At 51.7% G+C, this 14,127-nt stretch overlaps 4 non-coding genes across 4 annotated transcripts; 2 read left to right on the forward strand and 2 right to left on the reverse strand.

Annotated features, from left to right (window-relative positions):
* Nucleotides 1-1,406: 1,406 nt before the first annotated feature.
* Nucleotides 1,407-1,479, reverse strand: TRNAR-UCG (transfer RNA arginine (anticodon UCG)). The gene has a single exon. It is a non-coding gene; the product is annotated as a tRNA-Arg (tRNA).
* Nucleotides 1,480-2,690: 1,211 nt separating this feature from the next.
* Nucleotides 2,691-2,762, forward strand: TRNAE-UUC (transfer RNA glutamic acid (anticodon UUC)). Its single transcript has one exon. It is a non-coding gene; the product is annotated as a tRNA-Glu (tRNA).
* A 2,738-nt stretch (nt 2,763-5,500) lies between these two features.
* Nucleotides 5,501-5,573, reverse strand: TRNAR-UCG (transfer RNA arginine (anticodon UCG)). Its single transcript has one exon. It is a non-coding gene; the product is annotated as a tRNA-Arg (tRNA).
* Nucleotides 5,574-6,416: 843 nt separating this feature from the next.
* Nucleotides 6,417-6,488, forward strand: TRNAE-UUC (transfer RNA glutamic acid (anticodon UUC)). The gene has a single exon. It is a non-coding gene; the product is annotated as a tRNA-Glu (tRNA).
* The last annotated feature ends 7,639 nt before the right edge of the window (nt 6,489-14,127 follow it).

Below are 14,127 nucleotides of genomic sequence, written 5' to 3' on the forward strand. Positions count from 1 at the left end.
TTCACAAACTGTCAATGGGACTGCACTCTATGCATACACTGTCAGTTCACACTACCTGTCCTTGCACACATTGTCACTAGGCACTGCACCCCTCTGGACACACTTTACCTTCAAGAACTGCCAGTGCACAAACTGTCAGTGTGCACTATATGTCATTTCACAAACTGTCACTGGACACTACACACACTGTCACTGCATGCACTGCCAGGGCTAACTCTGGTGCTCACTACCTGTCCTTGCACACATTGTCACTAGGCACTACACCCCTCTGTGTACACTGTATTCCCATGGAGTGTTGCTGAACACACTGTCATTGCACACACTGTCAGTGCACACTACCTGTCCTTTCACAAACTGCCACTGGCACTGCACCCTCTGCACACATTGCCAGTGCACACTACCTGTCACTGAACAAACTGCCACTGACACTGCAACATCTGTACATACTGTCAGTGCACACTACCTTTTGCACAAGCTGTCACTGGACACTACACCCTCTGCAAATACTGTCACTGCACACACAGTCGGTGCACACTACCTGTCCTTTCACAAGCTGTCACTGGAGATTACACATACTGTTACTTCATGAACTGCCACTTTACACACTCAGTGTACACTGCCATTCCTCGCACAAACTGTCACTGGACACTGCATCCTCTACACATACTGTCAGTGCACACTACCTAACCCTGCACAAACTGCAGGTGGGCACTGCACCCTCTGCACACACTGTCAGTGCACACTCGCTGTCTTTGCACAAACTCTGGGTGGACACTGCACCCTCTGCACATACTCTCAGTTCACACACCGTCACTGCACACTGCTTTTCAAGGAAATTCCTTGCACAAACTGTGGGTGGACACTGCACCTTCTGCACACACTGTCACTCCATGAAATCCCATTTTACACACTCAGTGCACACTGCTAGTCCGTGCACAAATTGCCAGTGGACACTACATGGCACACACTGTCACTCCATGAACTGACACTGTACACACTACCTTTCTTTGCACACATTATCAGTGGATGAAACACGGTCACTGCATACACTGTCGCACATTGTTACTGTGCACTATCTGTCCCTGTACACTATCAGTGCACACTGCACTTCGCACTAATTGCAATAGCACAAACTGCCACTAAACTCATTGTCGCTGCCTACTATCTGCCGTTTCAAACACTGCCACTGCCACTGCCACACTACCGCTGCACTCTGCGTGCCCACCCACACGTCATGCTCCAGTGCTCACTGTCCGCACATTCCTTCGTTCCATCGCAAGCACAGTAGATCGCAAGGATTTAGGCTGGTACTGATTTAGAGTTTACAAAAATTATAAAAATATGCTATATCAGTTCACTACATAAATATATTACTTTCCGAAAAACTAGTTTTCCGTAAACTCATACGACCACGAAGGGACTCGAACCCTCAATCTTCTGATTCGAAGTCAGACGCCTTATCCATTAGGCCACGCGGTCTCTTGGAAACCATCCGTGCTAGATCTTCAATACATGACACGAAATGGGAACAACATTACATGTTGGAGTGAGAAATCAGTGAGAAGGGAGGATGCTATGCAGCCCCCCTGTCCTCTCCCCGCCCCCCCCTCCCCCCTCCAGAAGGGAGGGACGGCCAGGATGGGACGCTGTGCAGCGCCCCGGAAGGAGGGAGGGACCGCCAGGATGGGATGCTGTGCAGAGCCCAGGCAGGAGGGAGGGAGGGACGGCCAGGATGGGATGCAGAGCCCAGGGAAAAGGTAGGGATGGCCAGGATACTGTGCAAAGCCCAGGGAGGAGGGAGGGACGGCCAGGATGGTATGCTGTGCAGAGCCCAGGGAGGAGGGGGGGACGGCCAGGATGGGATAATGCGCAGAGCCCAGGGAGAAGGGTGGGAGGGCCAGGATGGGATGCTGTGCAGAGCCCAGGGAAGTGGGAAGGACGGCCAGGATGGGATGCTGTGCAGGGCCCAGGGAGAAGGGAGGGAGGCCAGGATACTGTGCAGAGCCCAGGGAGGAGGGAGGATGGCCAGGAAAAAGAGAGAACTAGACTGGTGTTTTATCAGAAAGAAACAGCGCCTTCTACACAGAAGTCCTGGTCTACGGGCGCTATATGTGACTGCTCCACAGCAGCGCTTACTTTCCTGCGCCGCCTAGAGGATTGAGAGATTACGTTTCGGAAAAACGTCCTCGAGACGCGAAGGGTTGTGTCCATTCAAAATTAGGCTCCTGGTCGCATGTGAACAAGATCACACGTGCAGGTTGGAGTCTTTCACCCACTTCTGTTTACTCGTTTTGTCCCTCTGTGGTTTCAATTCTGAGCCTGTTTATTTTGCAATCTTTTTTGAGGCAGTCTTATTCTTCTTTCGGACTCAGTAGTTTGTTTTCTCTTTGCCTTTGTATACATTCCTCCCTCACTAACCCTCTCTGTTGGGTCTTTGCTGCGCGGTTTCCTTCCCGCCAATGATGCATGTTACTGTAGCAGTCAGTGTGTGTCTTTTCGCTGTACAGAGCGGTGATCCAACGCAGCACGATTCAGGTAAGAGTTGTGTTTGTATCTTTAGGTCTTGCTCTTCACTTTATATAGAAAATCAAGGTTTACAGCAGCACTAAACACACCATACACACCATACCCAACAAGACACTCACTGTGAGCTCCTCAACTACACTTAGCCAAGGTGTGTATCAACCACATCCCATATGGTCTAGCGGTTAGGATTCCTGGTTTTCACCCAGGCGGCCCGGGTTCGACTCCCGGTATGGGAAAAGTGCTTTCTTTTCTAATCTTATACGTGATATTTCCACTGCCTTCACTCTGTCGGCCATATTTACTCTTGTTGGGTATTGTGTGTTTAGTGCTGCTGTAAACCTTGATTTTACCTTCTGGAAAACAAAGGCGCAGACTTTATCGCCCACAACAAAAAGTCTATGTGGGAACATTAACTTGGGCAGGAGTTGAAGGTGTCTGAAAAGAAAGTCAGTTTGCTGCCCCTCTTCCCAGGCTCAGATATTCTAAGGTTTTCTAAGCTCAATGCACCTCAACGTCAGCGCCTCAGTGACGCGCCCTATTTGAACCAGGCGCAGCACGTGTTGCAGGTGAGGCCAGTGAGGCCTCTAGGTGCACTCTGTGCAGCGCCTCAGTGACGCGCCCTGCTAGGACCAGGTGCAGCACGTGCTGCAGGTGAGGCCAGTGAGGCCTCTAGGTGCACTCTGTGCAGTGCCTCAGTGACGCGCCCTGCTTGGACCAGGTGCAGCACGTGCTGCAGGTGGTGCCTGTGAGGCCTCTAGGTGTCCTCTGTGCAGCCTCAGTGACACGCGCTGCTTGGACCAGGTGCAGCACGTGCTGCGGGTGGTGTCTGTGATGCCTCTAGGTCTCCTCTGTTCAGCCTCAGTGACACGCCCTGATTGGACCAGGTGCAGCACGTGCTGTGGGTGATGCCTGTGAGGGCCTCTGTGCAGCGCCTCAGTGACGCGCCCTGCTAGGACCAGGTGCAGCACGTGCTGCAGGTGAGGCCAGTGAGGCCTCTAGGTGCACTCTGTGCAGTGCCTCAGTGACGCGCCCTGCTTGGACCAGGTGCAGCACGTGCTGCAGGTGAGGCCAGTGAGGCCTCTAGGTGCACTCTGTGCAGTGCCTCAGTGACGCGCCCTGCTTGGACCAGGTGCAGCACGTGCTGCAGGTGGTGCCTGTGAGGCCTCTAGGTGTCCTCTGTGCAGCCTCAGTGACACGCGCTGCTTGGACCAGGTGCAGCACGTGCTGCGGGTGGTGTCTGTGATGCCTCTAGGTCTCCTCTGTTCAGCCTCAGTGACACGCCCTGATTGGACCAGGTGCAGCACGTGCTGTGGGTGATGCCTGTGAGGGCCTCTGTGCAGCGCCTCAGTGACGCGCCCTGCTAGGACCAGGTGCAGCACGTGCTGCAGGTGAGGCCAGTGAGGCCTCTAGGTGCACTCTGTGCAGTGCCTCAGTGACGCGCCCTGCTTGGACCAGGTGCAGCACGTGCTGCAGGTGGTGCCTGTGAGGCCTCTAGGTGTCCTCTGTGCAGCCTCAGTGACACGCGCTGCTTGGACCAGGTGCAGCACGTGCTGCGGGTGGTGTCTGTGATGCCTCTAGGTCTCCTCTGTTCAGCCTCAGTGACACGCCCTGATTGGACCAGGTGCAGCACGTGCTGTGGGTGATGCCTGTGAGGGCCTCTGTGCAGCGCCTCAGTGACGTGCCCTACTTGGACCAGATGCAGCACGTGCTGCAGGTGATGCCTAAGGGGCCTCTAGGTGTCCTCTGTGCAGCGCCTCAGTGACGCGCCCTATTTAAACCAGGTGCAGCACGTGCTGCAGGTGGTGCCTGTGAGGGCCTCTAGGTGTCCTCTGTGCAGTGCCTCAGTGACCTGCCCTGCTTGGACCAGGTGCAGCACGTGCTGCGGGTGGTGCCTGTGAGGGCCTCTGTGCAGCGCCCCAGTGATGTGCCCTGCTTGGACCAGGTGCAGCACGTGCTGCGGGTGATGCCTGTGAGGGCCTCTGTGCAGCGCCTCAGTGACGTGCCCTGATTGGACTAGGTGCCGCACGTGCTGCGGGTGATGCCTGTGAGGGCCTCTGTGCAGCGCCTCAGTGACGAGCCCTGATTGGACTAGTTGCAGCACGTGCTGCGGGTGATGCCTGTGATGCCTCTAGGTGTCCTCTGTGCAGCGCCGCTGTGCCTTCCCAACACCAGTGCAGTGAGAGCCTCTCCGTGCAGACAGCGCTTTAGTGAGAGCCTCTCCGCACACTGCTTTAGTGAGGGGCACTGCAGTGCTTTAGTGAGGGAATCTTTGTGGTGCTCTAGTGAGGGACACAGTGCAGTGCTTAAGTGAGGGGCACTGTGTGGTGCTTTAGTGAGGGACACAGTGCAGTGCTTTAGTGAGGGACATAGTGCAGTGCTTAAGTGAGAGACACTGTGTGGTGCTTTAGTGAGGGGCACTGCAGTGTATTAGTGAGGGACCCTGGGTGGTGCTTTAGTGAGGGACACAGTGCAGTGCCCTAGTGGGAGAGACAGACACTGGGTGGTGCTTTAGTGAGGGGTGCTGGGTAGTGCTTTAGTGAGGGGCATTGCAGTGTATTAGTGAGGGACACTCGGAGGTGCTCTAGTGAGGGACCCTGGGTGGTGTTTTAGTGAGGGGACACAGTGCAGTGCCCTAGTGGGAGAGACAGACACTGGGTGGTGCTTTAGTGAGGGGTGCTGGGTAGTGCTTTAGTGAGGGGCATTGCAGTGCATTAGTGAGGGACACTCGGTGGTGCTCTAGTGAGGGACACTGGATGATGCTTTAATGAGGGACACTGGGTGGTGCTTTATAGGTGATGCTGTGCAGGGCTTTCCAAAAAGTTGCAATTTTGCAGCAAGTTTATGTTTTGTGTGCATTTGTTAGAATCACCGCCCCCTCAGCTGAATCCTGCATAGATAACAAAAACATTTATATACAGGGCAGGACTGTAGATTTCATAAAATATCCGTTCTATAATTGATTAAAATATAACCTCGACCACGAAGGGACTCGAACCCTCAATCTTCTGATTCGAAGTCAGACGCCTTATCCATTAGGCCACGCGGTCACGCTGATGATGTCTGGTCCAGAAATCTTCCCCATACCCACAACCTCTGATGGGTATTGGGTCCAGCGGATAGCAGGGAGGGGTGTTGAATACCTGTTCATCTGTCGTGTTTATCCTCCTTCTTTGCTAGATTGTGCTTTGAAAAATGCTCTAAACAGTAATGGTGTGCGTGTGTGAAACTGCGCCCTCGCTGCACGTGACGCGTTGTTATTCGGACGCTGTGATATGTAACAAATTCAACATGGTATTGAGAGAGTCACACGAGGTCGAGAGAGAACGGGGCATTTGCCCCCCACCCTTCCATCAGTGTTCATGTTTCATTCAAGGTTATTGTAGTTTTTTTTTATCCCTCTCGCTGTCTGATGCTCTCACTCTTTGAAGTTCTTTCTCTCTGTTTTCTCTCTTTTTCCTGCTCGTTGTTTCCTTCCTCGTTAGTATAATTAACCGGAGCAGTCTCGTCACAGTGGTGCTGTTTCCCCTGTGCACAAAAGTGGGCCAACCCCTCCGTTCAGGAATCTTGCTTCGGTTTCATTTTCATTATGTATTTTTTTTTACACATATCGGAGTCATGTTCCTATCTTTGTTTCTGTCCGTTTTTACTCACTCCATGGTTTCGTTCTACGTGACATCGTTTCCTCGCCTGTTGTACTCGTACACTAGATGGTTGTGGTTCGTGATGCATTCAATGTTCATAGTTGGCGACGAGGATGTTGATGTTCATATTTGGCGACGAGGATGTTCATATTTGGGACAAGGATGGCACACATCTATAGATTATTCTCCCTCAGTACTTGAGCCCAGGCAGGCAACAAATATGCTGAACGGCGCACAACTTTCTCATACTCCCATATGGTCTAGCGGTTAGGATTCCTGGTTTTCACCCAGGCGGCCCGGGTTCGACTCCCGGTATGGGAAGGTAACTTTTTCATGCCCTTGACTTTTGCTGTTTTTTGTTTAATACAATTGTGATAATTACGAATTTATTGAGCTCCTACTTTCTGTGACACCATATGGCATTAGAGGACAGAGGATGTCACTTATGCATTTCTAAAGATTTTGCTTAAACAAAGGCAACGATAAAATCCCTGCTGAGAAGGTGCGTCATTTAGACAGGAAGCCTTCGAACTTGAACCTGCCAAGAAACTATTCGTTGGGGAAGTCACATCTGTTTGCCACATAACATAGAACTTCCACTCTCAGAGTGAAACGGCGCAGCTAAACAGTTTAATTTCTTTATGTTTACGAATGTTGATCAAATAATCGTGCTTGATGTTTGTCGCCGGGAGCACGCATTCTTTGTACAGCTGGTTTACAGATACATTGTCTGACCTCTGAGTGAGTAAATCGTCAATCACTATGCAGTGCAGTTTTCCAATTTTCACACCAGTGTGCATTTTATCTAGCTTTATTTCAAAGGGTGTCTCACCTACATTGCATTAGCTCGAGTCAGTGAGGAACCTCAGAAAATGTTTGTCAATAAGACAGAAGCATCATTGTGTAAATTGCAGCTTTACATTGTATTTCTACATTTATGAGCAAGAAGTAAGAACCACTGGACAGAGTTGGAGAGATGGCTCCATTCTAGTGAAGCTGACACTGCCCTCTATCCTGCAGTGGCCTGGTCTGGGGACCACCATGCGGGCAGGGCCACAGAAGGAACAAAAGACACTCTCACTCGGGTACCAGTGATGGGAGTGGCCATGTCACTTTAATTTATCCTCTTTTCCTAACCCGGCCCAGGGGGTGCTTGTGACGCGTCCAGGGATACGTAGACACAGCTGCCAAGGTTTCATATTGCTTATGTGTGACATTTTCATAGTTTCAGAGTGATTATGAGTGACATTCAACGGCTATGAGTGACACTTTCTCGCAAGCAAAAATTAAGCAAATGAAAAATAAAATGATAATAAACCAATTCTATCATCATTTTATTTTTCTTCTTACATCCTGCAGGCTGCCAGCGAGCCGCGTCATAGGGCACGGTGTGGCCATGCAATGCACGACAACAGTGGGGAGGAGGGGTGATGGTCGCTACTAAGTGCGCATGACAGTTTGGCTGGTCGTCTTAGGCCGGCCAAACCGTCATGCGCACTTAGCATTTCTCCACCCAGCTGTGTTGTACAGCGGGTGGAGAAAAGCCACAGGCTGCCAGGCACTGTCTGAGCGGCAAACCAGGCCACTCAGACCACTCCCAGCACCGCTGTCATGCTGGGAATTGAATTGCTGGGAGCCAGCGCAGTGTGCACCTGTCGAGGATCGGGAGAGGGGCAAGATGGAGCGGATACAGCATCAAGTAAGTAAAGTTTTATATTTTTATTTATGGTTTTGTCTGTGCTTAATTTTTTATCACCTCCCCTCACCCTACCATTCGGATCCCGAGCAGCCGCCCCTGCCCCAGCTGCGGCTCCTCCACTATAATGGAGGAGTATCAGCCCCGCCAGCATCTAAACAAATATATACATAACGCAACATAGTGAAGTGGGTCCGATACATAGACAACCTTTTTGTGGTCTGGCGTGGGAATAAATCCAGTTCAGAAAAGTTTTTGCCGAACTCAACATCAATGAATATAACTTACATTTTACTCATGACATCAGTAATTGCTTTTTTTTTCTTAAACACTTTATTTTTCAAATAGCGCATGAGAGTTACATAGCATTGCAATGAAGTGCGAATAAGCATTCAAGTAGTTCCTGACAGTGATAATACAATGAGAGACATTGTGATCTAAACAACCAGAACATTGCTCAAATCTAGCACAACAGCCATCCCCCAAAAGGTACATTGCATCGCAATGAAGTACGAATAAGCATTCAAGTTTTTCCTGACTGTGAAAATGCAATGAAAGGAATAGTGATCTAAACGGTCAGAACATTGGTCGCATCTGACACAACAACCAGCCCCCCGGTCTGCCCACACCTGCCACTCTCCCCACACCCCGCCACTGGACTACCGTGTCGGCAGTGCCCCCTAAAGTCGCCCCAATCCTTCGGCTTGCTCCCCCTATTTGTAAGTGCCTATAATCGAAGGTTAACCACAAGAGGCTCTGGAAGTGTTCCCTCAACCCACTCCCTCAGGTACTATTCCATTATCTGGCTGAGTGTTGTGGGGCTGCTTAATCTTCTCCAGATAGGCTCTCAAGGGACCCCATATGTCTTTGGGCCAAGAAGTCAGTGGCATCAAACTGGAATATACCTCCGAATTTGTATTGCAGTATACTAAACTCTTCAGCCAATCTTGTAGTTTAGGAACTGTTTTCCTGCACCAGTGGATGGCGACTTCCCTTTTCGCTAGGAGGAGCCCCAATGCATCAAATTTCCTGACCTTCGGGGGGATCTGGACAGTATATCCCAACAGTGCGATTTCGGGGAGTGGAGCCAATGAAAGATCTATCATCTTCCCCAAGGTATCATGTATCGCAGCCCAGTAGGGCTGCAGATGGGAACAGGACCACGCCAAATGGAAAAAATCTGCGTGTGGAGTCGCGCACCTCACACAACTATGCGGCCTGCTGGTGTCTATCCTATGTGCCATGGCTGGTGTAAAGTATGCCCGCCGAAGAAACTTGAAATGCAACAACTTATGGCGACTATTAAGTGAAACGTCCTTAGTAACCTCACAACATTTTTGCCATTGCTCGTCTGTTATAGTGTGACCAGTGTCCACTTCCAAAGCCTCCCTCACTTTGGAATGGTCAACTTGCAATATCTTAGCGCTGGCCTTATACATTTTGGAAATGAGGCGCGCACCATCAGGGGACCCCAACACCAAATCAAGAGGGGGAAAGGATTCGGGTTCGACCGGGTATGTGGGAAGCACAGCACGCAGCGCCGACTTCAATCGGCTCAGTAGGAACCGTGTCATGAAATCGCATTCAGTGAACCTGACGTCTTCGTCTAACGAAAATATGTGACCCCCCGGAAAGAGATCTCCTACCTTTGCGATATCCAGTGTGGCCAGAGTGCGTTGCACCAGCCTCTACCCGGTAATTGGGAGCCATCTAGCATTGGGCAATGGTAACGCAGAGGAATACAAGTGCGCTGTACCCGTGCGTTTCTTCAATCCATGCCACGCCCAAGAGGTTGTAGACACCGTCTGTATATCGTGCCAGTCCCGCGGGAAACCACACGGGAGGATCTCGCACAGCCAGTTGGGGAGCACCAGATCTGCCTCCGGGCGTAAATACAGGATACGGGCGTCTGGGTGAAACCATGCCGACGCATATCGGCACTGTGCCACCAAGTAGTATAGCTGAAAGTCTGGAACACCGAACCCGCCCCTATCATATGGCAGAGTCAGCGTGGACCAACGTATGCGTGGCCTCCCGCCACCCCATACCAAACGCGTCATGAGTGTGCGCAACCTACGGAAAAAATACTCCGCAAGGGGGATTGGAATGTTGTTAAAAAAATATAAAAATTTTGGCAGGACCACCATTTTCAAAATGGCCACCCGGCCCGCAAGGGAAAGGGGCAAGCGCAGCCACCTGTTCACCCGCTCCTCCAGGTTAGTAATGGCCAGCCCGTAATTCAGTCCAATGATTTGAGCGGGGTCCAAATGAATGTGCACGCCGAGGTATTTCACCAAATCGCTGCACCATTCAAGAGGAAACTCGCAGTCCCACCTGACCGTGCCCGCCGTAAGCGGGAATATGGTCGATTTGTGCCAGTTGAAACCCAGACACGAAAAGCCACCGAAGCGGATGATTTCGCGGATAAGGGGCAGCAGGTTGATGTGTGGTTCCCGTACATAGAGAATAGTATCATCCGCATAGAGGGAGGCGAGGAGCGGGCCAGTGTTAAACTGTATCCCTCTCTGTAGATGACGTTCCTGGAAATGTCTGACCAGCGGGTCCATGGCCAAAATGAATAGGAGTGGGGATAAGGGGCAACCCTGTCTGGTCCCCCTGTACAGTCAAAAAGGGCTGGACAAGGTGCCATTTAAGCGAAGTCTAGCCGATGGTTTGCTATTTAGCAAGGAAACCGTGGCAATGAAACCAAAAGGCATCCCCATACATCTCATCACCTCCACGAGGAATGGCCATTCCAAAGAGTCAAACGCTTTTTCTGCTTCCAATAAGATTGCTGCTGCTGGAATGTCAGGCTGTATTCTATGTATGACCGCAAAGAGCGTGCGGAGATTTAATGATGTCGAACGATGGGGGACAAATCCAGACTGCATCGGAAAAATAATGTACTCCATCAGTTGTGACAGCCTATTGGCTAGAACCTTGGCCAAAATTTTATAGTCTAAATTTAATAAAGAAAGCGGCCGGTAGGAGCCGCATTGTGTGTGGTCTTTGCCCGGCTTGGGGTGCAATATGATAACTGCGTCACGCAATGTGGGGGGGAGGCATTGCTTCTCTAAGGCCTCAGCGTAAACCTCAATCAGCTGGGGGGCCAGTACATCCTTAAATTCTTTGTAAAAGTCCCCCGTGAAACCATCAAGTCCCGGGGCGGAAGAGCCCCGCAGGGTGTCTATAGCAAGCTCGACTTCGCTGAGAGCTATGGGATTGGCCATGAATTCTAGCATGTCTTTCTCCAAATATACGAGTGCGACCTCGTCGAGATATGCCGTCTGGGCCGTGCCATCCGGTTCAGCCCTGGAGGAGTACAGCTTAGTGTAGTAGTCCAGAAATTCATCCCGAATTGCGGCCGTCGAGGTGAGGGTGGAACCCGACGCCGAATGCAGTTCCGTAATATAAGTTTTGTTGTACGGCGGTCGCAGCATTTGTGCCAGAATCCTGCCCGGGCGATCCCCCTCCCCGTACCTACGTGCTGTGTGATATTTACCCAGGTATAATATTTCCCTATCGGCAGTGTCTTTGTATTCAACCAAAAGGGCCAGCCTCGCCGCCTGAAGCTCTGGGGTGGGGCCAAGTGCAAGCTGGGAGTCCAAATGGGAAATGTCGCGTTCAATACGGGAAAGAGTTTGTCGGAGGTCTCTAAGCAACCCCGCCCGCTTGGATATGCAAACCCCCCGTAAAGTGGCCTTGAAGCCCTCCCATAGGACCGCCACGGAATCGACCGAACCTGTGTTATTATCAAAATAATCCTCTATCGCCGCACGAATCTCCGCCTTGAACACTTCGTCCTGCAGGGCTCTGCTCGGGAACCGCCACTGCCTCTCATACCCCTCCGGACGCGGAACCAGCAGCCGTAATGCTACAGGAGAATGATCAGAGTATGTGCTGGGGAACGTGGTGAGGGAATCAAACCAATCCACGAGTACGGGCGTGATCAACCAATAATCTAACCTGGTCCAGGTACCGTGGGGACTCGAGTAGTGAGTGTACTTGGTGAAGGTGGGGTTATGGTGTCGCCAAATGTCTAACAGGGCGTATTGGGTGCAGAGATCTCTCAGGGCCCGGCTCAACCGTAGCTTAGGATCCGGGGCTCTAGAGGTGCTGTCCAGCGTGGGGCACAGTGTAAGATTAAGATCCCCCCCAATATTAGTGCCGGAGGGTCGTGCTTAGCAATCCGGGCATTTAAATCGTGAAAGAACTCCGGGGCGTCTACATTGGGGGCATATACATTAATCAGAGTGATCCTATAACCCTGTAGCGTCCCCGTGACCATCAAATACCTCCCCATTAGATCCCGGGCCACGTCAATGAGAGTGAAGGGAACCCTCCTATGTATCAATATTGCTGTGCCTCTAGCGTAGTTGCTATAATTAGCGAAATATCTATGTGCACCCCAGCTGGAGCCAAAGCGAGCCGAATCCGTGGGAGGGAGGTGCGTCTCCTGTAGGAATGCAATGTCGACCGTGTGCTGGAGAAGATAGTGTATCACCTGCCGTCTCTTGCGTGTGTTATTGAGGGCCCTTACATTCCAAGACATTAGGGTGATGGCCGAAGGACCCAGAGTATTACCTAGCCGTGACATCCAAACCCAGCATGTGAAGTGACCTGTCAGGACGCGCTGCAAGTGTAACTTCCAAAACAATGCCAACCCAAAACATAAATAACAATATGCGCAAAATTTATACATTACCCCAGCCCACCTCCCCCCACCCAGCCACCTGCAAACCCCAAGGTGGCCCTCCTCCTGAAAGCTGATCCGCCCAGTCATCATATTGATCACCAGACGTGCACTTAAGGTCCACTACCTGTGCCTCAAAGTGGGATGCACAAACTCAGCGACTATACCTAGGGGGGGTGACAACCTGGAATCTAGCCAAACAATAGAAACATTTTACATAACAAAACCAATAAAGAATTGGATTTTGTGTAAACATTGCAATTTCCCCAATATGAATCATCATGGTGTACAATCAGGCATACGGAATGCAGCATCAACCCGCACCAGTATTTGAAAATAAGTCCGCACTTGCATCCGAACCACTTCGGGGCGTGGAGGACGCCACACTCCCTACCGAGTTTTGTGTGGCTCGAGGCTTGTACGAGTGGCAGAATTCTTGAGCCTCCGTTGGCGAGTCAAATATGCGTGATCTGCCACCCACATCCACCCTGAGCCTAGCGGGATACAACATGCCATATCTGAGCCCCAAATTGCGCAGCGTAGCCTTGACTCCCTGAAACTTGTGATGCGCCTCCTGAACCATAGGCTTGAAGTCTGGGTAGAACAACAGTTTTGATCCTTGCCACTCCACTGTTCCGTGTTCTCGAGCCAAGCCAAGCGCGGTGTCCCGGTCTCTGAAGTTTAAAAGCCGTGCTACAATCAGTCGAGGAGGAAGGCCCGGATTTGGTCTGGGGCCTAGTGATCTGTGGGCTCTTTCTACCACAAAACCAGTGGTGAAGGCCTCGCTGCCGAACAGGTCAGTGAGAAGCTTTTCCACAAACAAGTCCATGCGGCCAGTAGATGTCGTCTCCGGGACCCCCATAATGCGAATGTTGTTGCGGCGTCCGCGCGCTTCCAAATCCTCGTTTTTAATGGCTATCTCCTTAAGCAGGCGCTCCGCCCGTTACAGCCGCTTCAGTGACTGAGCAGTCCCGTCCTCCAGATCTGAGACCCGGGCAACCGCCACATCCATACGCCGCTCCTGTGCCTGTACTTTGGCGCTCAAGTTTGCTATGGTCTGGTCGAGGGTGTCAAAGCGAGAGTCCAGCGCCTTAAATCCAGCTTTCATTTCCAGAAGTAGAGCGGCAACAGAGGACCCGGAGGGGTCGGGGGGGGCCTCCAACCGGAGCTGCGTCCGCCATGTCAGCAGTGTGAGAGGCTGCACTGCCAGCCGCCTTTTCAAAGGGGAGGGTTCATTGCCGGGGGTCTTTTCGTCCCATCCCGCGGGGGTCCAAGTAACTCAGGTCATGCAACCAGTCCCCACGTAGGCCTATTATGCGTTGTACAGTAGACCTGACCGTAACAAGTTCGTCCCCACTGGGCAGCAGGCAGGCTCCGGCATGATGCCAGAGCAATGGGGCTCGTGCAATAGTAATATGTCCACTCCGTATGATATGAGCTACACTGTTCCCGCTGGCGGCATGTGGGCCCAGGTGTGGAGGACTAGCACTGGCCGGAAGCCACACCACGTCGCATCGCTGCACACCTAGCTGCCCCGCGTAAGGTGTCCCAGAGCTGCAGGGAGAAATGCA

The sequence above is a fragment of the Triturus cristatus genome, chromosome 4_1 (genome assembly GCF_964204655.1).
Source record: "Triturus cristatus chromosome 4_1, aTriCri1.1, whole genome shotgun sequence".
Lineage (NCBI taxonomy): Eukaryota > Metazoa > Chordata > Amphibia > Caudata > Salamandridae > Triturus > Triturus cristatus.